The 25,125-nt window shown below is 37.0% G+C and overlaps 1 pseudogene; it reads right to left on the reverse strand.

The window, feature by feature from the left end:
* Window positions 1-13,572: 13,572 nt before the first annotated feature.
* LOC147379560 (E3 ubiquitin-protein ligase RNF135 pseudogene) overlaps window positions 13,573-25,125 on the reverse strand; it is a 43,568-nt pseudogene continuing 32,015 nt past the window's right edge.

Genomic DNA, 25,125 nt, shown 5'->3' on the forward strand with positions numbered 1-25,125 from the left:
CTGCAAGGAGATCCAACGAGTCCATTCTGAAGGAGATCAGCCCTGGGATTTCTTTGGAAGGAATGATGCTAAAGCTGAAACTCCAGTACTTTGGCCACCTCATGTGAAGAGTTGACTCATTGGAAAAGACTCTGATGCTGGGAAGGATTGGGGACAGGAGGAGAAGGGGAGGACAGAGGATGAGAAGGCTGGATGGCATCACTGACTTGATCGACGTGATTCTGAGTGAACTCCGGGAGCTGGTGATGGACAGGGAGGCCTGGCGTGCTGCATTTCATGGAGTTGCAAAGAGTCAGACACAACTGAGTGACTACTCTGATCTGTACTGTTTTGGTGAAGGATTTATAGAGAATTTCAAAATTGAGGAGTCATCATTGTCCTATAAACCCTGTAATTCTTTCTGATTTTTTTTATAGTCAAGAATATTGATGCTAATAAGATTTCTACTCAGCTTCCTACTCTTTACAGCCTTCAGAAAAATAGTTTTTGATAAATTAACTTTGCACCAGAAAGAATCATCAACTTTCATGTTTTAATGTTAATAAACAACCAAAACATATAACCAGTTATATGCATATGACTAAATAAATGCATCAAGACAAAAATTATCTGGTATGTATACACATGGTTAAACCATTATATACTTCTTGTCAAGATTTTAATTCTACTCAACATTTTCTCATTCAAGAATAGCCTCATACTCAGAAAACATGATGATTCAAGGAAACAATAATGATCAACATTGTTAATCATTTGGTTTTTAACTTGATATAATCAAATATCTTTGAATATTATGACTTTGTAAAAAAAATTGCTAAAATGGAAGCTAAAGAATAATATCAGTTAAAAGGAAGTTATCAAGATAGATATTGTCTCAGTATTTATATGTTGGCATTACTATTAATACTTCCAAGAGGTCCTGAAATGAGACTCAGATTTTAAAAAGCTAGTACAGAGGAAAATATCCCCAGCATAAGCAATTGCAAATAAAACATTTTCCATTATTGAAAAATCCAAACATTTGGAATGTTTATATTTAGAATGGAAATCAAGTCAAGTATATGGTAAACCAACCCTAATCACTCTGGAACTTTCTCCAAAAGTTTGCCGTGGCTGTGATCTCTTATCTGACCTCACCCACCTGCCTAGTTTACCCTCTTAGAGCTCCAAATATCACTTGATTTTATAAATATAACAGATGTTTAACATCAGTGTGGCTTTCAGAAAGTATTAATACTTCATCCATTATAATGATGAAAATATAACCTAGTGAAAAATATAAAAATTGGCAAGGCTCTTCCACAATATCTTCATTTGGAGTTCACCATACTAGCTATTTCCCATGGGTACTTTTCTATTTGTTTCTTTTAAAATATGGCATATAGTGATTCTTGCCTTCAAATGTTACTAAACTTGGTGGAGTATAAATCTAGAAAAGAAAGATAGAGGGAACAGAGGAAAGAAGAAAGGAAAACAAGGATAAGGAAAGGGAACTAGAAGGAAAAATAATATAAAGAGAAATTTGAAAGTTGATAAATTTTGGTGAGAATGCAATTATTATGCATATTTTCTGAAATATTTATCTTTTAAGTATGCTAACTAGACATGCTTCTTAACCTCCTACTCGGAGACAAACTTTTTTTTTAAGATATCTATTTAATATATTCAGGATTAGCCAAAAATTTTTCCAGCAACTAATAATTGGCTTAAATGCATTTCTGAAATCTGTAAGTATATATCTGAATCTCTTGTCACTTACTCTAATAAAAAACTTCAGAAACCCAAATGTATCAGATATTCAACTAAATTTGTAGTTCTGGACAAGCTTTTGGGTTTTATAATATGTTTTCTTCTACATTTCCTAAAAAATTTATAATTTTTCCATTAAATGTTTCAACATTTATTTAGCATTAAGAGGTGAAGTCTTTTCAGGATAAAAGCTTTTAGTGAACAGCAGGGAAAAAATCTTACCACAATGCTACTGCTATTTAGGCTCGGCCTGAACAGGCTTACTCTTAAAGGTTCAGTTGGAAACCCACAATCACAAAGTCCATTCATTAGAGGCAATCAGTGTGTCCTTTACTGCCACTAATCATGGTTTGTTCCATCAGAACATTGGCTGATAGCAGTAGGCAGAAAGTTATCCAGACTTAGGTAGATAGAAAGAAAATGAAATGAAGTGTTTGTGGCAATTACCAGAACAAGTCAGGATTGGTGGGGGGGCGGGGCAGGAAATAGTGCCAGACTGAAAAGAAAAATATTGCCTTGATTTGAAACATCTAGACAATTAAGGCTAAAATTGTGGTTGAGTTTTTGTTTGTTTTGTTCTTGCTTTGAAACTTTCAGAATATTACCTCAATATTCAAGTCCACTTTATCAGTAAAGATGCACATTTGTATAAAAGTACAATAGGGAATGAAAAGTTCTGTGCCATATTTGAGTCTGAAGAAAGCTTGAAATGACATAACAGTGGACAACAACTTATATGCAAGAAACTTCTAGCAATAAAGAAAAAGAAGAAAATTATTATCAAAGAGTGTCTGTTCACTACAACTTAGTTGGGGTATAAGTTCAGTGTTGAAGCAAAAAAGACGTGGATTCTGAATGCCATTTATTAATTTTGTATGATCACTGACATGTCCTGAGATTCTGTTCAGCCTATTTCTGTTCAGCCTCTTTTAGTGAAAAAGAGATTAAAAATAATGGTTACCCTGTCTACCTTATACAGAGGTATAGATAGTGAATGATAAATGTGGATGAAAGAAACTACTAAATTTTTATGTTCCATACACATTATTGCATTGGTAATTTCTAACCAATGTATTTAAACCTATGATTTTCTAGCACTTTTTTTTGCCATCTTTACTATCTTTCATGAAAAAAATGGAGCAAATATGTTACATACATAATCTTAAAAACAAACTGCAATTACCAAACTATAATATAAAGATGTAATAAAAGAAAATAATTTATAATTATATAATATATATTTCATCCTGCAAATGTTGGGCTTCCCTGATGGCTCAGTTGGTAAAGAATCTGCCTGCAATTCAGGAGACCCAGGTTTGATCCCTGGGTTGGGACAATTCCCTTGAGGAGGAAATGGCAACACACTCCAGTAATCTTGCCTGGGAAATCCCATGGACTGAGGAGCCTGGAGGTTTATAGTCCATAGGGTCGCAAGAGTCAGACAGAACTTAGCGACTAAATCACCACCATGCAAATGTTAGGACATAACATTTCTAGAAAACATAACAAATGAGCCATATAGTACAAATATGTGTAGAATCATTGAGAAAATCATAGCTACAAATGCAGACTGCCACAGCTAAGTCATGAAGACAGTTTTAAAACCACATTGATATGATTTTATGAAATAATGAACAATTCTTGTAAACTTTTGAACCAAAAATATACTTCTCTCTCTATTTGCAAGTTAGAAGCATTTCTTGAAATTCTATAAACATTAAATTATATTAAAAAATAAATTTTATTTTTTGTAATGTGGAGTAAAATTCTAGGCCAAAATGCTTTAAACCAGGTTTTCAGTTACCTGAAAATCTAGGAGACATTCAAAATGGGTGTAGGCTATGAGATAATTCTATGCTGTGTAGGTCAATTGTGAACCTTGTATGTTGTCTAGTTGCTCTGACCACTATCCACTGAAGTATGCTGCTGCTGCTGCTGCTAAGTTGCTTCAGTCATGTCCCACTCGAAGTATGGTGTGCTGCTAATCATTTCGATAAATGAAGATATACACATTTTGCAAATACCTTCTTGTGATAATACCACTACTCTTGCAAACTTTGAGTCTTTACATTAATAACATCCACAGTATTTTTTCCCAATTACAAATACTAATGTTAAGAAATCTATCATGTTTTGATAATGGTAGTTCGTTGGCTTGGTTTATATTTGATTGAAACATTAGTCAAATGCTTGCAAACATGTTACTCAATCTACCGGAACTTGGTGGTCCTGAGTCGACCGATAAGAAAGTAAAGGAGAGAGAAAGAGGCTGATATTCCTTGGTTTACAGAGAGAGAGAGCAAGCAAACAAGACACGGGGACCAAAGCTCTGATGGAGCAAAGGTGTTTTATTCAAAATCCCATGGACGGAGGAGCCTGGTGGGCTTCAGTCCGTGGGATCGCTGAGTCGGATAGGACTGAGCGACTTCACTTTTACTTCTCACTTTTATGCACTGGAGAAGGAAATGGCAACCCACTCCAGTGTTCTTGCCTGGAGAATCCCAGGGACAAGGGAGTCTGGTGGGCTGCCGTCTATGGGGTCGCACAGAGTCGGACACGACTGAAGCGACTTAGCAGCAGCAGCAGTAGGTATATATACTGTAGTTATTCTCAGCAAAGATAAAGATTAAAATTCCAGACTTACAAAACACAGGCAATCCATATTAAAGAGAGAAAGAGTTGTAAATAATCACTTTTACCATATGGTTCATAAAAAGGAACAGGGTACTTATCACCGTATAGAAAAACTAACGAAGGAAATGCCTGGATTCCTCAGCCCCTGGGAGAGGCTTGCCTCTCCTCTTAATTCCTGAATATTCAGGAAATTAATAAGGAACAGAGAATTCCTGATAGATCCAAAACAGCACACAGGATGCCTCCTGTTAAATGTTTCCTGACATCAATCTTATTTTCAGTTTTGTCCATCAAAATTTCTAAAGTCCCAATTTTAGTAGAATCATCCAACTATCTGCTACCCTACCCTCCAGATCGAGTTTTTTCCTACACACAATTCTTTTTCTCTCACAAACCCTTCTTTGTGTAATTACTATATGCTCTATGTTAGTGAATGGGTCTCCTCTAACTATATTCCCTCATATCCCTGTATCTAATAGAAAACTGCCAGTTCAATCTTTATTAACATCTCCTCCATAACCATTTACACTGCATATGTTTAGATTCTCACTATTTCTCAAAATGAACTTCTGCAATTATTTCCTAAATGATGACTGATTTATGCATGTGTCTAATTCCATCCATGGGATTTTCCAGGCAAGAGTGCTGGAGTGGATTGCCATTTCCTTCTCCAGGGGGACCTTCCCGACCCAGGAATTGAACCCAGGTCTCCTGCATTGCAGGCAGATGCTTTACTGTCTGAGCCACCAGGGAAGCCCAATAATGTTATCTCATTTAAACATTTCAAGTTTCAAGATGAAGTTTTTTTGATTGCTTAGGTACTCAAGTTTTCCTGAGATTATGATACTGGTTTTGTCCATAATAGCTTTTAGTAGGGTTACTCCTGCATCCTTATTGCTTTGCCATTAAAACAATAATAATACAATTCTTACAGGTCTTTTTATATCCTGGGCTAATGTATACCTGTGTACCTTTGCTCAGAACACATAATTCTATGTGAAAATGCTTACTTCTAATTTTGTTTCCACTGTATCCCAAATTGACCTCTGATGAACATGAATCATCTTTTGTTTCAAAGCTCAATAGTCACCTTCTCTAATTTGCTCAAGTAAGTTTACAAATCTTATACTAATTTCAAACAAACTAACATCACAATACTTCTTGCAATTAATTCTGTTTTTTTCTTATTAGCAGCTTTTTCTTTTTGGTTTAAATTACAACAGGTTGGTCAAAGATTATTTCTTACTGATCTGAACCAGTTATTTCTTATTTATTTAAACCAAATTTAAAGTCTGATATATAAAACAATTGAAAATATTTATTAACATATATAAATGAATTTAAGCTAGCATTAAGCAAGTTGACAAGCCTTAAGGACTAAGGATCTAGCAAAAGTATTTATCTTTTCTCTATTTTTTTTTTAACCAAAAAAATCACATGAGATTTGCCAAGAAGCCAGACTGGTTTACAAAGTACAGGTAACATCTCCAGGGTCAGAATTTGACTGATGTTAACTGAATAGTCTCCTCTTATCTGCAGGTCATTCATTTCAAGGTTCCAGTGGATACCTAAAATCAGGGATAGTACCAAACTCTATATGTGCTATGTTTTTGTCTATACATACTAACAAGGCAAGGCTCCTGTACAACTTAAATACTCTGGATAAAGGGATGATTTCATCCTAGTCCTGAGCAGAAAGGAGAAGGATAACGTGAGATTCCCTCATGCTACTCAGAATGGCAGGCAATTTAAAATGCATGCATTTTTAATATCTGAAATTTTCTAGTTAGTAGTTTTGGATCATGGGTTAACTGTGGGTTACTGCAATCACTGTAGTGAAATGGAGACTAAGCGGGAAACTACTACAATTTAAAATTTCTTGAGTGGTCTGCTAACATAATCTCTAAAGAACAAAACTCAGGTGTCTTTTCAATAATGGGATGAGGTTTTCCACTTATGCTTCATCTTTTCCACTTGTAGTTCATCTCTTTTTTTTTTTTTATTTTTAAACTTTACATAATTGTATTAGTTTTGCCAATAGTTCATCTCCTGCTCCTTTTTTTCTTCTTTTGTTGTTTTATCAAATTAAGTCATGCTTTGATTGTTTCACCAAAACCTATTTTTGGCTCTTAAAAATATCCAAAAATTATTACAGGTAGATGCAGCCTCAGGGAAGACAGACCAACATATTTCTGCAAGAAAAAAATGATCTTTGTATATTATAGCCACTGGGAGATAAAGCTGTCAGAGTCTGCCAAGTACTGCAAAGTGTAGTGATACAGTCAAGTTGAATTTCTGTAGTTCCCTTAAATAAGATCTAGCTTATTTGTTTAATATACATAATGATGCTTCATGCACTCTGAAGAAATATCTTAGCTGTGGATTGTAACTGGTGTCAGACACATACATTTCCATTCAAAGTAATTATAATTTTTATAAGATTAAAATTAACTCAATACACTATTAGCACCTACAATGGGAGAATAATGTGATCAGTCTTTATTACAAGATTAGGAACCTGAATTCAGACTGGTTTTTACATTCTTCATTGGGGAAATTAGGTCTTTAAAACAGGCAAGAGCATGTCAAAGTCTTATTTGTATGTGTGTGCCTTAGCCATGTCTGACTCTTTGCAAACCCATGGACTACAGCCCACAAGGCTCTTTTGTCCATGGTATTTCCCATGCAAGAATACTGGAGTGGGTTGCCATTTCCTCCTTCAGGGGATCGTCCCAACCCAGGGAGTGAACACAAGTCTCCTGCATTGGCATGCAGATTTTTTACCACTTATGTGGCCACCTAGGAGCCACAAAAGTCTTATTTCTTTTAATATAAAAGTTTAACTACATCCCAGACTATAACAAAAATTTATATTTACAAATAGTTCAATCCCTCAGTTATGTCTGACTTTTTGCGACCCTATGGACTGCAACACTCCAGGCCTCCCTGTCCATCACCAACTCCCGGAGCTTACTCAAAATCCTGTCCATTGAGTCGGTGATGCCATTCAACCATCTCACCCTTTTCATCCCCTTCTTCTCCCGCCTTCAATCTTTCCCAGCATCAGGGTCTTTTCAAATGAGTCAGCTCTTCACATTAGGTGGCCAAAGTACTGGAGTTTCAGCTTCAACATCAGTCCTTCCAATGGACACTCAGGACTGATCTCCTTTACGATGGACTGGTTGGATCTCCTTGCAGTCCCAGAGACTCTCAAGCATCTTCTCCAACACCACAGTTCAAAAGCATCAATTCTTTGGTGCTCAGCTTTCTTTATAGTCCAACTCTTACATCCATAAATGATGAGTTGAAAAACCATAGCTTTGACTGGATGGACCTTTGTCAGCAAAGTAATGTCTCTGCTTTTTAGTATGCTGTCTAGGTTGGTCATAACTTTTCTTCCAAGGAGCAAGCGTCTTTTAATTTCATGGCTGCAGTCACCATCTGCAGTGATTTTGGAGCCCAAAATGTCACTGTTTCCCCATCTATTTGCCATGAAGCAATAGGACCAGATGCCATGATCTTCGTTTTCTGAATGTTGAGTTTTAAGCCAACATTATCACTCTCCTCTTTCAATTTCATCAAGAGGCTCTTTAGTTCTTCACTTTCTGCCATAAGGATGGTGTCATCTGAGGTTATTGCATATCTGAGGTTATTGTTATTTCTCCTGGCAATCTTGATTCCAGCTTGTGCTTCATCCAGCCCAGCATTCCTCATGATGTACTCTGCATATATGTTAAATAAGCAGGGTGACAATATACAGCCTTGACATACTCCTTTCCTGATTTGGAACCAGTCTGTTGTTCCATGTCCAGTTTTAATCATTGCTTCTTGACCTGCATACAGATTTCTGAGGAGACAGGTCAGGTGGTCTGGTATTCCCATCTCTTGAAGAATTTTCCACAGTTTGTTGTGATCGACACAGTCAAATGCTTTGATGTAGTCAATAAAGCAGAAGTTTATCTAGAACTCTCTTGCTTTTTCAATGATCCAATGGATGTTGGCAATTTGGTTTTTCTGCCTTTTCTAAATCTTGCTTGAACATCTGGAAGTTCACAGTTCACATACTCCTAGATAGAAGTATATCTGTATAGTAATATATATATATTTATTTCTTTATATTTATGAATATTTATATTTATGATAATTTCACATATTTATGTTATGTATTTATTATATAGCAAAATATTGTATACCACATATAAATATTTATATATATTTTAACAAGTATATATATTTATATAACATTTATTCATCTGTAACTCTTGAAAATGCATTGGAGGTGACAAGTTAACTGCTTCTAAAAACTGTACCTATCTTAATAAAGAGGTTTTGATCTTTGCATGTGCTTCTTTAAACATCTTTAGGCTGAAGATCTCTTTTTTGTTCACTTTGGAATCCCTAGTGCCTTCAACCTAATAGCTGCTTAATAAAAATCTACTGAATAAAAAATAAATCAACAATGGATACCTTTATTGAACTTTGGAGGGAATAATTATTGGTTTGCCTATTATTATAGCTTATTTATTTACACTTATTATTTTATTTGGTATTTTAACTTGGTACATCCACTAGTAACATAATATTATTATTATGAAAAAGAAAAGGAAGAAGACAAAAAGATGGAAAGGAGGAAAAAGAAATAGGAAAGAAGCAAAAGACAGATAAGGTGAAAGGCTGAAAAGGGAAGGTAGAGGAATGGTATGAACTTGAGAGAAGAGGAGAAGAGAAAGTACGTAAGAAAAGGAAATAGAATAGGAAGTAATGAAAATTATCTATTCAATAAATAGTGTTGTAATAATTAACTATGCATATAGAAAAATAAAATTGGACTGTTTTATCACACCCCATAAAAAAATAAATTCCAGATGGATGAAAGATTTAAATGTTTCAAATAAAACTTTCAAACCTACAGACCTTTAGAACTAACACCCAAAAAAGATGTCCTTTTCATTATCGGGGACTGGAATGCAAAAGGAGGAAATCAAGAAACACCTGGAGTTTCTTGGTGTTTACAGGCAAATTTGGCCTTGGAATACGGAATGAAGTAGGGCAAAGACTAATAGAGTTTTGCCAAGAAAATGCACTGGTCATAACAAACACCCTCTTCCAGCAACACAAGAGAAGACTCTATACATGGACATCACCAGATGGTCAACCCTGAAATCAGATTGATTATATTCTTTGCAGCCAGAGATGGAGAAGCTCTATACAGTCAGCAAAAACAAGACCAGGAGCTGACTGTGGCTCAGACCATGAACTCCTTATTGCCAAATTCAGACTTAAATTGAAGAAAGTAGGGAAAACCACTAGACCATTCAGGTATGACCTAAATCCAATCCCTTATGATTATACAGTGGAAGTGAGAAATAGATTTAAGGGACTAGATCTGATAGATAGAGTGCCTGATGAACTATGGAATGAGGTTCATGACATTGTACAGGAGACAGGGATCAAGATCATCCCCATGGAAAAGAAATGCAAAAAAGCAAAATGGCTGTCTGGGGAGGCCTTACAAATAGCTGTGAAAAGAAGAGAAGTGAAAAGCAAAGGAGAAAAGGAAAGATAGAAACATCTGAATGCAGAGTTCCAAAGAATAGCAAGAAGAGATAAGAAAGCCTTCCTCAGCAATCAATGCAAAGAAATACAGGAAAACAACAGAATGGGAAAGACTAGAGATCTCTTCAAGAAAATCAGAGATACCAAAGGAACATTTCATGCAAAGATGGGCTCGATAAAGGACAGAAATGGTATGGACCTAACAGAAGCAGAAGATATTAAGAAGAGATGGCAAGAATACACAGAAGAACTGTACAAAAAAGATCTTCAGGACCCAGATAATCACGATGGTGTGATCACTGACCTAGAGCCAGACATCCTGGAATGTGAAGTCAAGTGGGCCTTAGAAAGCATCACTATGAACAAAGCTAGTGGAGGTGATGGAATTCCAGTTGAGCTATTCCAAATCCTGAAAGATGATGCTGTGAAAGTGCTGCACTCAATATGCCAGCAAATTTGGAAAACTCAGCAGTGGCCACAGGACTGGAAAAGGTCAGTTTTCATTCCAATCCCAAAGAAAGGCAATGCCAAAGAATGCTCAAACTACCACACAATTGCACTCATCTCACATGCTAGTAAAGTAATGCTCAAAATTCTCCAAGCCAGGCTTCAGCAATATGTGAACTGTGAACTTCCTGACGTTCAAGCTGGTTTTAGAAAAGGTAGAGGAACCAGAGATCAAATTGCCAACATCCGCTGGATCATGGAAAAAGCAAGAGAGTTTCAGAAAAACATCTATTTCTGCTTTATTGACTATGCCAAAGCCTTTGACTGCGTGGATCACAATAAACTGTGGAAAATCCTGAAAGAGATGGGAATACCAGACCACCTGATCTGCCTCTTGAGAAATGTGTATGCAGGTCAGGAAGCAACAGTTAGAACTGGACGTGGAACAACAGACTGGGTTCCAAATAGGAAAAGGAGTATGTCAAGGCTGTATATTGTCACCCTGTTTATGTAACTTATATGCAGAGTACATCATGAGAAACGCTGGACTAGAAAAAACACAAGCTGGAATCAAGATTGCCGGGAGAAATATCAATAACCTCAGATATGCAGATGACACCACTCTTATGGCAGAAAGTGAAGAGGAACTCAAAAGCCTCTTGATGAAAGTGAAAGTGAAGAGTGAAAAAGTTGGCTTAAAGCTCAACATTCAGAAAACAAAGATCATGGCATCCGGTCCCATCACTCCATGGGAAGTAGATGGGTAAACAGTGGAAACAGTGTCAGACTTTATTTTTCTGGGCTCCAAAATCACTGCAGATGGTGACTGCAGCCATGAAATTAAAAGACACTTACTCCTTGCAAGGAAAGTTATGTCCAACCTAGATAGCAGATTCAAAAGCAGAGACATTACTTTGCCAACAAAGGTTAGTCTAGTCAAGGCTATGGTTTTTCCTGTGGTCATGTATGGATATGAGAGTTGGACTGTGAAGGAGGCTGAGCGCTGAAGAATTGATGCTTTTGAACTGTGGTGTTGGAGAAGACTCTTGAGAGTCTCTTAGACTGCAAGGAGATCCAACCAGTCCATTTTGAAGGAGATCAGCCCTGGGATTTCTTTGAAAGGAATGATGCTAAAGCTGGAACTCCAGTACTTTGGCCACCTCATTCGAAGAGTTGACTCCTTGGAAAAGACTCTGATGCTGGGAGGGATTGGGGGCAAGAGGAGAAGGGGAGGACAGAGGATGAGATGGCTGGATGGCATCACTGACTCAATGGACATGAGTCTGAGTGAACTCCGGGCATTGGTGATGGACAGGGAGGCCTGGCGTGCTGTGATACATGGGGTCCAAAGAGTCGGACACGACTGAGCGACTAATCTGATCTGATGGAAGAATATTTTACAGCCTCAGAATTGGAAACATTTCTTTTAAAAACAAATAAACATGTTTACAATAAAAAGAAAATACTTTCATTGGTGTCAAAACAAAAAACAAAAAAAACTGTAGAGCAAGGCATCACAAGAAAATTTTAAATGAAGTGAAAAACACAGAAAACATATTTACAACATATATGATATAGAAAAGCATTAGATATTGATTAATTATCATACCCACACATCAACAGGGAAAATACGTTTTAAAAAATGCTCAGTGAGAAACAGGTAAGTCACAGAAGAGAAAAAGAGAATGTGAAACAAAGATAGACACACATGTTTTCATATTCGAGATACATATTGGAAAAGACCCTGATGCTGAGAAAGATTGAGGGCAGGAGGAGAAGGGGACAACAGAAGATTAGATGATTGGATGGCATCACTGACTCGATGGACATGGGCTTGCACAAACTCCAGGTATGCTGCTGTCCGTGGGGAAGCGTGGTGTGCTGCAGTCCATGGGGTCTCAGTGTGCTGGACCCAACTTAGTGACTGAACAACAACATATATAAGATACATAGGTATACATGCAAAATAAGTCTAAAAATACATAATGCTGCTGCTGCTGCTAAGTCGCTTCAGTCGTGTCCGACTCTGTGCTACCCCATAGACGGCAGCCCACCAGGCTCCGCCGTCCCCAGGATTCTCCAGGCAAGAACACCGGAGTAGGGTGCCATTGCCTTCTCCAAAATACATAATAGGCTATATACAAATCACAATAGCTGGCTAAAGGAGTATAAAAGGAACTCAATTTTATTTTCAGTCTTTTTTATTTGTTCAAGGGGATTGATAATATCAAATTTAAATAGAAAAAGGGTGTTATTTTTGTTAGTGGTGGGTGTATGAGTGTTTATTGTATAGATCCATATTTTTTTTTTTTTTTAATTAACACTGTCCTTTAAAAGCTTCCCTGGTGGCTCAGACGGTAAAAGCATCTGTCTACAATGTGGAAGACCCGGGTTCAATCCCTGGGTTGGGAAGATCACCTGGAGAAGGAAATGGCAATCTACTCCAGTACTATTGCCTGGAAAATCCCATGGACAGAGGAGCCTGGTAGGCTACAGTCTATGGGGTTGCAAAGTCTGACACGACTTAGCGACTTCACTTAAAAGGAAAAATACTTGCTTTAAGACTATACTGCTAGTAAAAGAGATTGACCTGGAATCCCAAATGATATTTTTCTGATTCTAAAATTGATGACCATCATGATGCTATACAATTTTGTTTCAAACTGTATTCTTTGCTACATTATAGTCTAAAATAGTTGAAAATCTCCTATGTAAGTATGTCCTACTCTTTGGTTATTTTGTATTTACCTGTCTTTGCTAACTGTGAAAACTGACTTGTTCAAGTTCTTCAATTTAAACATTTGCTTTAGCAGATAGAAACAAACACATGAATGTATTTTCTAAAACTTTAATAAAGAAACTTCTAAAAGCTTCTATTTACAAGCAGGTTGTGTGCTAAATCACTTTAGTCATGTCCGACTCTCTGTGACCCCATGGACTATAGCCCTCCAGGCTCCTCTGTCCATGGGGTTTTCCAAGCAAGAATACTGGAGAGGGTTGCCATTTCCTCCTCCAGGGGAACCTCCCAACCCAGGGATAGAACCCACATCCCTTAGTTCTCCTGCATTGGCAGACTGATTCTTTACCACCAGCTTCACTAGTGATAAAGTGATGCTTTATCACTTTATCACAAGCTTCCCACCTGAGAGACTGGGAAATCAATATGTTTTAACACCCAGGGAATGTTTACATGTTCTTTTGCCTTATAGTCAGAGAATTTCCAGGGTATAAGTCATACAGGCAGAAGGCAAGGTGCAGAGGAAAAGAGACAGAGACTGGGCACTCATACAGAGGCTTCGCCAGATCAGCCACAGAATAAAAGGCAAGATTTCCCTTCTCAAGGTCTAGCCAGATGTCCACCACACTAGGTCTGTGTGAGTCGAAGACAGTTTCCTTGACTGTGCACCATGCAGACAGCTGGCTGGTCCCTTTCCCACTCTATACACCAGGAGTCTGTGGTCCTTCCTAGGATCTGGCTTTTCTTCATCCCTCCACAAGGTCACCCCAACTGTCCAGTGGCTACAATGCTGAGTGTCCACTTCCCAATACTGCTGCCCAGAAGAGAGGGCCTGGAAACATATGGCTTGGCTGGAGGCAAACCTCTCAGGACTCCAGGGTCAGGTGTGTGGAAAGTGAGATACAGTCACTGTCCAGTGATCTGTGGACACCTTCAGATTATAGGAGAGGCTCCCAAGGTCAAAGTTTGGACTGATGATGGTCTATCGAGCAGATGAAGAAACCTCTTGGGTGCAAGGTGGCTCTGGTCAGGCAGTGAGCATGAGGAAGAAGATGGAGCTTCCGGGAGTTCAACCTGTGTTTGTTCTTCAAGGGCCCATTGCTGAGTGAAATTTTCTTGTAATTTTCCCTGGATCTCTTCTAGGTCATAGAGAATATCTTTCATTTTTTTGCTCAGGTGGGCATGAAGTCACTAGTTTGGGAGAAGCCAAGGAAAGTTCACACCATCCGACAAAGCTTCTTTGTCTGATTCAGATTCTGGGAGGTGTCTGATTAAATAATTATTTTATTTAATCTACAAGTATAGATTAAATGATTATTCCATTATTTAAAATACTTGAGCATTTAATGACATTTATTTCAACATGCCTTATACCTAACCTGGTTTCAGACAATAACTCTTGAATCTTGTTACCTGCATATTTTAACATTAGAGTTTGTTCATTGTTCTCTAACATACATTCTTATCTCTTTCTTTTAAAGAAAGGTCCCTCCAAGTTTTAGCTGGGCACATGGCCTACCAGTTGGGAACACAGTCTCTCAGACTCACACACAGGCATGTTGACCTCTGGCCAAGCCCTGGCCAGTGGGGAAGAAATAACAACACTGATTGTATATTCTGAGCGACAAACTCAGCAGAGAAGCTACTTGCCCTCATTCTCCCTTCACCTTCCACTGGCTAGAAATGATGATCACCATCCTTAACCCTGCTGCTGCTGCTAAGTCGCTTCAGTCGTGTCCGACTCTGTGCGACCCCATAGACGGCAGCCCGTCAGGCTCCACCATCCCTGGGGTTCTCCAGGCAATAACACTGGAGTGGGTTGCCAGAAGCCATGTGTTAAAGTTTACAAAGCCTCCTCATCAGTCCTGGACTGTTTTCATGAGAGAGAAATAAATTTCTTACTTACTTAAGTCATCATGTTTCTGTATCTCTTTGTGATACCACACTAACTTTAACTTGTTCTCTATATAAAATAATTAATATTAACCTGTATGTATCACAGAAGAATACATTTGTATTCAGAGAAATTGATGACTTTGTCCATGATCATAGACATAGAAAGTGGCAAAGGGATGTGTGAAGAGTGGGACTTCTGACTCCAAAGCCTGTGAATTCTATGCCTGATTCCCGGGCAGGGAAAGTCTGATCCAAGTGCCCCGTTCTCAAACGTGATTATAAATGCTGACCTCAGAGTTACTGCTGATTAAAGCTTAGGATACATAGTAACACTAATTAGGGAATATTTGGCTCTTTCATATTTGTTTTAAAAAGTGGTAGATAATGTGCTAGGAAAGACACCTCTAGGGTTTAGTTTGGGGCTTTCATCTTGCTCACAGGGGATGAAGGCATTCTTCCCATTCATGCCACCACATCCACCCTGACAAGAAACATAAAATATTTTGTTCCCCTAATGGGAACTTAGTTCTTAGAAGTTACAGTTAAATTTCCTCACTCTCAGCCTATAGTCCATAAAGTATCACCAGAATGTTAGGAAAGAGACTGATAGAATCTATTTAATTTTCTCAGTAGCCTAATGAGAAGAGTGTCAGTGAAAGAGTTCAGCAGCCAATGTCCCAAAGAAGATGGAGGTAGAAATACAATAAATCTAGACCAAGAAGAGCTATTTGGTTACAAAGCAGTGAATTGGAACCAAGGCAGCAATTCTCACTCAATCTAAAAAAGTATTTTGTTCTTGCAGCTGATTCAATTAAAATGAAGCACATGGAAATATCACATTCTCTTCTTCTCGGCACCAGAGTTGCAGGAAGACTAAAGAGATACTTAACACAGGCAATACTTCAGTCATAAAAACTAATCTGTTTTGTTTGTGATATGCTCAGGGGAAAATTCAAACCCACCAAGCACATTACAGTGGCTCAAATGCACGGTGGATTAAAAAAGCACTCTAAAAACAGGAGCTTTCATTGCAGATTTCCTCACTGTGAGAACCACGGTCATCAAATAAAGACAACAAATATTTGAGAGGAAGCCAAAGAGTGAAAAAGAAAAACTGAACACTTCTCTTTGCCATTATATTTACAAGCAAAGAATGTGAGCAAAATAAAAACTAAGTAAAAACTAATTTTAAAATTTAGTTTATTTTTGAAAATTAGATCTGTTTTTAACATAAATGTGTGTGAATACATATATAAATGTGTGTGTGTGTGTGTGTGTGTGAGTGCTTAGTCACTCAATTATGTCTGACTCTTTGTATCCCCACAGACTGCAGCCCTCCAGGCTCCTCTGTCCATGGAATTCTCCAGGCAAGAATATTGGAGTGGGTTGCCATTCCCTTTTCCAGGATATAGATGTGTATATGTATGTGTATAAATATATAGTAACATGTGTATATGTGTATAGATATACAGGTGTCTATTTACATCTATATGCATGTACATACATGTGTATGTAATATGCATGTGTTTGTCTATTTGTATCTTTTTTTTTTCTCTCTCTAAAATTTTAAATCTGCCACAGGTATACATGTGTTCCCCATCCTGAACCCTCCTCCCTCCTCCCTTCCCATACCATCCCTCTGGGTCGTCCCAGTGCACCAGCCCCAAGCATCCAGTATCATGCATCGAACCTGGACTGGCGACTCGTTTCATATATGATATTATACATATTTCAATGCCATTCTCCCAAATCATCCCACCCTCTCCCTCTCCCACAGAGTCCAAAAGACTGTTCTATACATCAATGTCTCTTTTGCTGTCTCGTATACAGGGTTATTGTTACCATCTTTCTAAATTCCATATATATGTGTTAGTATACTGTATTGGTGTTTTTCTTTCTGGCTTACTTCACACTGTATAATAGGCTCCAGTTACACACACAAATACATTTAAGGAAGTTGGAGGTTAAGTGAAAGTTCTTTTATTTGTTAGTCATAACGATAAAGTGAAAAGAAAACATATTTCTTCTTAAATTGTTATGTTGAAAAATGTTGTTTTTCAGATTCTCATTTAAAACAAAACTGTGAATTCATACTTATTCACTCAGTCATGGCATTCCCCGTATAGTTTTTAAATCCAAGTGAACCACAGAGCAATCCAAACATAGCTCTGTCAGAGTACTGGAGCACTATATAAGAGAGTAAATTCTTTATATGTTCCGAGCTTTGGCAGAAAATGAAATATTTCTCTAACATAGGATTTTGAAGTTAAGGAGAACTAATATGAAATAAATACCGTGGTCTCTTAATAGCTTTACTGAGGTATAATCAACATAACAACTAATTGCATCTATTTAAAATGTGCAAAGTAAAATATGATGTACATTCTTGATGTTGTTTAATTGCTGAGTCATGGTTGACTTTTGTGACCCCTTGGACTATAGCATGCCAGGCTCCTCTGTCCATGGGATTTCCCTGGCAGTAATACTGGGGATATGTAGTAGAGGTAGTAGATGTATTAAACTTATTACTTTTTCGAAGATTTTTTTTTTAACTTCCATATGAAGTTTAGAGTTAGCTTGTCAATTTAACGAAGATTAAATTGAATATACTCAGAATTTTAACCATATTGCATTCAACTTTTAGATAAATTTATAGAGAACTGACCAATTAGCAACATTGAATTTTGGGACCAAAAACACACATTCTCCATTTATTGTGGTCTTTTAAATTCAAAAATATTTTGTAGTTTTCAACGTAGAGCTCTTTTAAGTTTTGGTTAAATTTATCCCTCAGTACTTGTTTTTTTATACTAGTATAAATGGTAACTTCAAAACATTTTAATTTCTTGGGAATTTCCCTGGCAATCCAGTGTTTAAGGTTCTAATCTTCCACTGCAGGGGCCATAGGTTCAGTCCCTGGTCAGGGAACTAAAAATAAACAAAATACAAAAAATTTAGTTTTGTTTTATTTTTTGCTACTATTGATTGTGCGTTGATCTTATATCCTATAACATTTACTAAACTCACTTAAATTCTTCTGCTTCTTTCCAGCTTCCATCATATTTGACACATATGATTGGCAATTTGCTAATAAATATAATTTTGTTTCTTCCTCTAAATCTCTATGCCTTTCATTACTTTCATGGCATATTACATTGGTTAAAGCTTTCAATGCAATGTTGAATAGCAGTGTGAGAGCAGAAATCCTTGCTATTTTATTTTTACTTTACAGGGAAACATTCATTCTTTCAGTCTTAAATATTGGGCATAGTTTTTCATAAATTACTTTTACCAAGATAGGAAAGATCTCTTATATTTTTACTTTCCTGAAAACTTTAAATATGTTTCCTATATATTTGAAAATTTCATAAAACTTATATTTTTTAATATGTTATGCAATTAGTACATTGATTTTGTAATATTTAGTCATGTGTTCCTAGGATAAATCCAGCTTATTCTCATCATGTATTATCTTTCTATGCATTATTGTGTTTAGTCTGTTAATATTTTGTTAAAATATTTTTTCATCTAGATTCATGATGGATATTGGTCAGTAGTTTTCTCCTAATATCCTCTTCTGGTTTTAGTATCAAAATAATACTAGACTCATAGAATGATATGAGAAGAATATCCTCTTCTTCAACTTTCTGGGAGAGCTTATTCAGTGGTAGTATTTTTTTTTTTTTTTCATAAATATTTGGCAGCATGTACTAACAAAGCCTTCTGGGCCTGGAGTTTTCCTTCATGGAAGGCTTTTAACTACAATTTTTTTTTTCATTTTTTAATAGATATAGGGCTTTCAGACTTTATTTCTTCTTAAGTCAGCCTTGTCTTTTTCAAGAAATTTATCCATTTAATCTTAATTGTGGGATTTTGTTACTATTGCTGTTGTTTAGTTGCTAAATCATATCTAACTCTTTTGTGACCCCCATGCACTGCACACCACAGGCTCCTCTGTCCATGGGATTTCCCAGGCAAGAATCCTGGAGTGGGTTGCCATTTCCTTTCATAGGGAATCTTCTGGACCCAGGGATTGAATCTGCCTCTCCTGCATTGACGGGAGGATTCTTTACCACTGAGCCACCAGGGAAGCCCACATTGTGGGATATATTGGTATAAAATTGCTTATGATTTTTCCTGTGGTCATGTATGGATGTGAGAGTTGGACTGTGAAGAAAGCTGAGTGCTGAAGAATTGATACTTTTGAACTTTGGTGTTGGAGAAGACTCTTGAGAGTCCCTTGGACTGCAAGGAGATCCAACCAGTCCATCCTAAAGGAGATCAGTCCTGGGTGTTCTTTGGAAGGAATGATGCTAAAGCTGAGACTCCAGTACTTTGGCCACCTCATGCGAAGAGTTGACTCATTGGAAAAGACTCTGATGCTGGGAGGGATTGGGGGCAGGAGGAGAAGGGGATGACAGAGAATGAGATGGCTGGATGGTGTCACTGACTCGATGGACATGAGTTTGAGTGAACTCCAGGAGTTGGTGATGGACAGGGAGGCTTGGCATGCTGCAATTCATGGGGTCGCAAAGAGTCGGACATGACTGAGTGACTGAACTGAACTGAACTGAATATTACCATTTTTTTTTAAGTATACATGAAATCTAGAGTGATTTTACTTCATTCATTCCTGATGCTGCTTTCTTATATATATATATATTTTTTTCCCCAAAATTAGTCCAGCTAGAAGTTCATCAAAATTTGTTAATCTTTCCAAAAAGTCAGCCTTTGATTTCTGTTAATTTTCACTCTTTTTTCCCTCATTTTCTCTCTCCTTCTGATTTCTTTTTTTGTTTGTTTATTTCTTTCTTCTGCTTCCCTTGGATTTTATTTGTTGTACTCTTTCTGATTGCTTAATGCTGAGGTATTCAATTTGAGACTTTCTTCTTTTCAAATATAGACATCTAGTGTTATATATTTCTCTTAAGTGCTGCATTAGCTGCATTCTACAAATCTTGATACATTTAGTTTTTAATTTTTCTCAGTTCAATGTATTTTCTAATTTTTTCCCCTCAGAAGTATGCTATTTAGTTTCCAAATACTTGAGAATTTTCCAGATATATTTTTTGATTTCTAATTTCATCTCATTTTTTTCATCCAGGTTTGATGCACGATACTGGATGCTTGGGGCTGGTGCACTGGGACAACCCAGAGGGATGGTGTGGGGAGGGAGGAGGGAGGAGGGTTCAGGATTGGGAACACATGTATACCTGTGGTGGATTCATTTTGATATTTGGCAAAACCAATACAATATTGTAAAGTTTAAAAATAAAATAAAATTTAAAAAAATAATAATAAAATAAAAAAAAGAAAATACATTCTATGACTTAAATACTTTTAAATGTGCTTATCTTCTTTTGTGAATTAAAAAAAATGCTTTATGTTAGAAAATGATTCCTGCATATTTGAATGTTTAGTATGTCATTGGGTGGAGAGTTCAAGAGCTATCTATCCATAGTGATTTCCTTTTTCTTTCTTTTATTTTTAGTGATTTTCTATTGACCAGTTCTACTAATTTGTGTTAAGAATTCTTTTCTCTTTTTTTTCTCTGGCTGCATGTAAGATTATATCTTAAAAGTTTGACTATAGTGTATCTTGGGCACTTTCATTTTTTTTTTTCCCCTTGTGTTTTAGGGATCTGTGGTTGTATACTTTATATCAGGTTTGGGAAATTTTCAGTAAATATTTAAATATTTTTATGTACTACTTCTCATATTTAATGTCTCCAGTTACATATACGTTAGCATGTTTGAAATATTCCCACAGTTCACTCTATTTTCTGTTTGTTTGGTTGGTTTTTTTACTATGTCACTGACAGGTAAATTTAGTTGTTGGCAAAGAGAAAGAGAGAATGCCTGCTAGTTGTGGAGAATAGGAGAGTCAACGGCTTAATTTGAAAACAATAAGCTCAGAAAAAGCTCTTGCCTCTTGCTAGGGAGTGTCCTCTTGCTCCCTTCCTGCTGGTAAAAACGTCTGAGGGGTTAGAGGTGAAGATCCTCAGACTCTCAGGGAATCCTTTCCTCCACGTCCGTGTACTCGCAAAAGACAGGGATAGGACAAGAGGTCCTTCCTGAGGCCTGGCCAATCCTAAGGTTTAGAGAAGTCTACTATACCCAAATAGAGAAGGAAATGGCAACCCACTTCAGTATTCTTGCCTGGAGAACTCCATGGACAGAGGAGTCTGGCAGGCTACAGTCCATGCGGTATAAAAGAGTTGGACACGACTGAGCAGCTAACACTGTACCCACCGACTCATTTTCTTATGCTACATCTAACTTGCCATTCATCTTATTCAGCGAAATTTTTTAGAAATTATTGTTGTCACTTCAAAAAGTTCTAATTGAGTCTATTTTTACAGCTTCAATTTGTTTACTTTTTGAACATATGGAATACAGTTATAACACATTTTTTCAATGTCCTTGTCTAACTCTAACATCTATCAGATCAGATCAGATCAGATCAGTCACTCAGTCGTGTCCAACTCTTTGTGACCCCATGAATCGCAGCACGCCAGGCCTCCCTGTCCATCACCAATGCCCGGAGTTCACTCAGACTCACATCCATCGAGTCAGTGATGCCATCCAGCCATCTCATCCTCTATCATCCCCTTCTCCTCCTGCCCCCAATCCCTCCCAGCATCAGAGTCTTTTCCAAGGAGTCAACTCTTCGAATGAGGTGGCCAAAGTACTGGAGTTTCAGCTTTAGCATCATTCCTTCCAAAGAACATCCAGGGCTGATCTCCTTCAAAATGGACTGGTTGGATCTCCTTGCAGTCCAAGAGACTCTCAAGAGTCTTCTCCAACACCACAGTTCAAAAACATCAATTCTTCGGTGCTCAGCTTTCTTCACAGTCCAACTCTCACATCCATACATGACCACTGGAAAAACCATAGCCTTGACTAGACTAACCTTTGTTGGCAAAGTAATGTCTCTGTTTTTGAATCTGCTATCTAGGTTGGTCATAACTTTCCTTGCAAGGAGTAAGTGTCTTTTAATTTCATGGCTGCAGTCACCATCTGCAGTGATTTTGGAGCCCCCCAAAATAAAGTCTGACACTGTTTCCACTGTTTCTCCATCCATTTCCCATGAAGTGATGGGACCGGATGCCATGATCTTCATTTTCTGAATGTTGAGCTTTAAGCCAACTTTTTCACTCTTCACTTTCACTTTCATCAAGAGGCTTTTTAGTTCCTCTTCACTTTCTGCCATAAGGGTGTTGTCATCTGCATATCTGAGGTTATTGATATTTCTCCCAGCAATCTTAATTCCAGCTTGTGCTTCTTCCAGTTCAGCATTTCTCATGATGTACTCTGTATATAAGTTAAATAAACAGGGTGACAATATACAGCCTTGACGTACTCCTTTTTCTATTTAACCAGGCTGTTGTTCTATGTCTAGTTCTAACTGTTGCTTCCTGACCTGCATACACATTTCTCAAGAGGCAGATCAGGTGGTCTGGTATTCCCATCTCTTTCAGAATTTTCCACAGTGTATTGTGATCCACATAGTCAAAGGCTTTGGCATAGTCAATAAAGCAGAAATAGATGTTTTTCTGGAACTCTCTTGCTTTTTCCATGATCCAGCAGATGTTGGCAATTTGATCTCTGGTTCCTCTGCCTTTTCTAAAACCAGCTTGAACATCAGGAAGTTCATGGTTCACATATTGCTGAAGCCTGGCTTGGAGAATTTTGAGCATTACTTTACTAGCATGTGAGATGAGTGCAATTGTGCAGTAGTTTGAGCATTCTTTGGCATTGCCTTTCTTTGGGATTGGAATGAAAACTGACCTTTTCCAGTCCTGTGGCCACTGCTGAGTTTTCCAAATTTGCAGGCATATTATGTGCAGCACTTTCACAGCATCATCTTTCAGGATTTGGAATAGCTCAACTGGAATTTCATCACCTCCACTAGCTTTGTTCGTACTGATACTTTCCAAGGCCCTTTACTTCACATTCCAGGATGTCTGACTCTAGGTCAGTGATTCACACCATCATGATTATCTGAGTTGTGAAGATCTTTTTTGAACAATTATTCTGTGTATTCTTGTCATCTCTTCTTAATATCTTCTGCTTCTGTTAGGTCCATACCACTTCTGTCCTTTATCAGTTTTCAAACAAAGGAATGATTATTCTCCTCCTTCTGAGTCATGTTTTACTGCTTCTTTGTATGCCTGATTTTCTTTCATTGGATGTACAAAACTGTGAACTTCACCTTGTTGGGTTCTGGCTGTTTTTGTATCTCTACTGTTCTTTCTTTAACTTTGTTCTGACATGTGGTTATGTGGATACAATCTGATGGGTTTGGATCTTGCTTTTATTTTTCATTTGGCTGATTAGAAGCAGAGGTCAGTCTAGGGCTAACTACCTTCCACTAGTGAGGTTAGGCATTCCTGGGTACTTTACTCAATGCTCCATATTTTAATAAGTTTTTCCAGTCTGACTGGTTGAAATAGGCACTGTTCTTGGTATTGTAAAATCCTGAACAATATTCTTTCTTATAATTTAGATGGTTCTTTTCCTAGTCTTAGCTAGTTTCCTCAAACATATTCAGTAGTCATTATCTACTGAGTACTTAAAGAAGATTCTATACAGAGACTGCCTCTTTGATACTTTGTTCTGAAAAATCTAGACATCATGATCTTCCTTGAAATTTTTGTTTGACATAGATCTAAGAAACTTACATGATACAGGACATGGGTTAAGTAACATAAATAAAATTATTTACACATAACAAGAAGATTGGACTTTGTTATTCCTGAATCACTAAATTATTTTGTATATTAACATTCATTATTGTTTAGCTGATTTTTTCCTAATTATCCAAACTCATAATCTGTTTTAGCACTAATTTTCTTTCTATATAACTTTTTCATTTACTTTGTTCATTTCTGCTCTCCAAACATGGCTGTTTCTTGATACATGGAAGAAAAAGTGTAATTTTTTTTGACCCTGTATATTAATTTCCCCCACACTGACTGCCAAAATATTTTCCATAGACTTCTGCTAGAAATACTACATTGTTTAAATACTACAATGCCACTCCTGTGGATTGACAGACATACCTCTATATATTGAATTTATCTTGTCATTTAATGAGAAACTTCTTGCTAACTAGGGGGTGTCAAATTGGTTTCAATCATGCTAACTATGGGTAGATGTGAGACCAGTCTATAGTTCTATAGTTCAGTCTATAGAACTGGCTAAGAAAAGAGAAATTTCCTACTGAAACCATTTGGAGTGCCTTGGCATGATTTCAGTAAAAGTTATTCAGTAAAATAATCCCGCATGTAGAAAGAATATGCTCAGGGGAAATTCTAAGTTATTAGCGTAGGAATCAGGGCTGTCTGTGTCAAGCATTCCCTCTTCCTAGCAAAAATGGGGACAGAACACAGCAGCTACAAAGAAACAGTAACAACAGCAAAATCTGATTGTAAGAGAGATTGTGGGTATCCTTTGAAAGTGTTTTGTTTGTGTTTAAAATTCCAAGAAAATAGGGAACTCTTAAAAGATACACAGCAGAAATCAAATCATAAGGTGCTGAAAGACAATATGAGAACTATAAAAAATATATATGTTATACATTGAATATGGATTTTCAACACATATTTTATGAAATCTGATAACAATGGAAATAAGAATAATTTCAGCTGAAGAGAGCAAGTGAAATGAATATAAATGGCATTTTTTCTTGACTGGTAAGTAGAGCTTTACATAATTCATCATGAAAGCCACTTTTATAATCCACATAAATGAGTTTTATGATGATGGCAAATCAGAGGTATGTGAGAAATATAATCTGAGTCAAAACAATTTTACCATTAATGTCTGGTTTAGTTTACTGATAACATAAATTTATTGTACTGTAGATTCAGAGAGATGAGGAACATATGCCATTCAATAAACATTATGAAGAATAAAAGAAAAACTAAGCTGGAAGTCACTGGAGAATAGTTCTTTGATTGTTTGCTTGGAGTAGGTATAAAACTCAGTGTAATGAATCTCATGAGGGCAGAAAGAGAACATAAATGAAAAGGGATCATATTTTACCAAACAGCACCTTGGGAAGTTCCAACATGAGACTTTTTTTGGTTATGATAAGATTAT

The sequence above is a fragment of the Bos grunniens genome, chromosome 1, assembly GCF_055505025.1.
Source record: "Bos grunniens cultivar Pamir isolate PY7600 chromosome 1, Bosgru_T2T1.0, whole genome shotgun sequence".
Classification (NCBI taxonomy): Eukaryota; Metazoa; Chordata; class Mammalia; order Artiodactyla; family Bovidae; genus Bos; species Bos grunniens.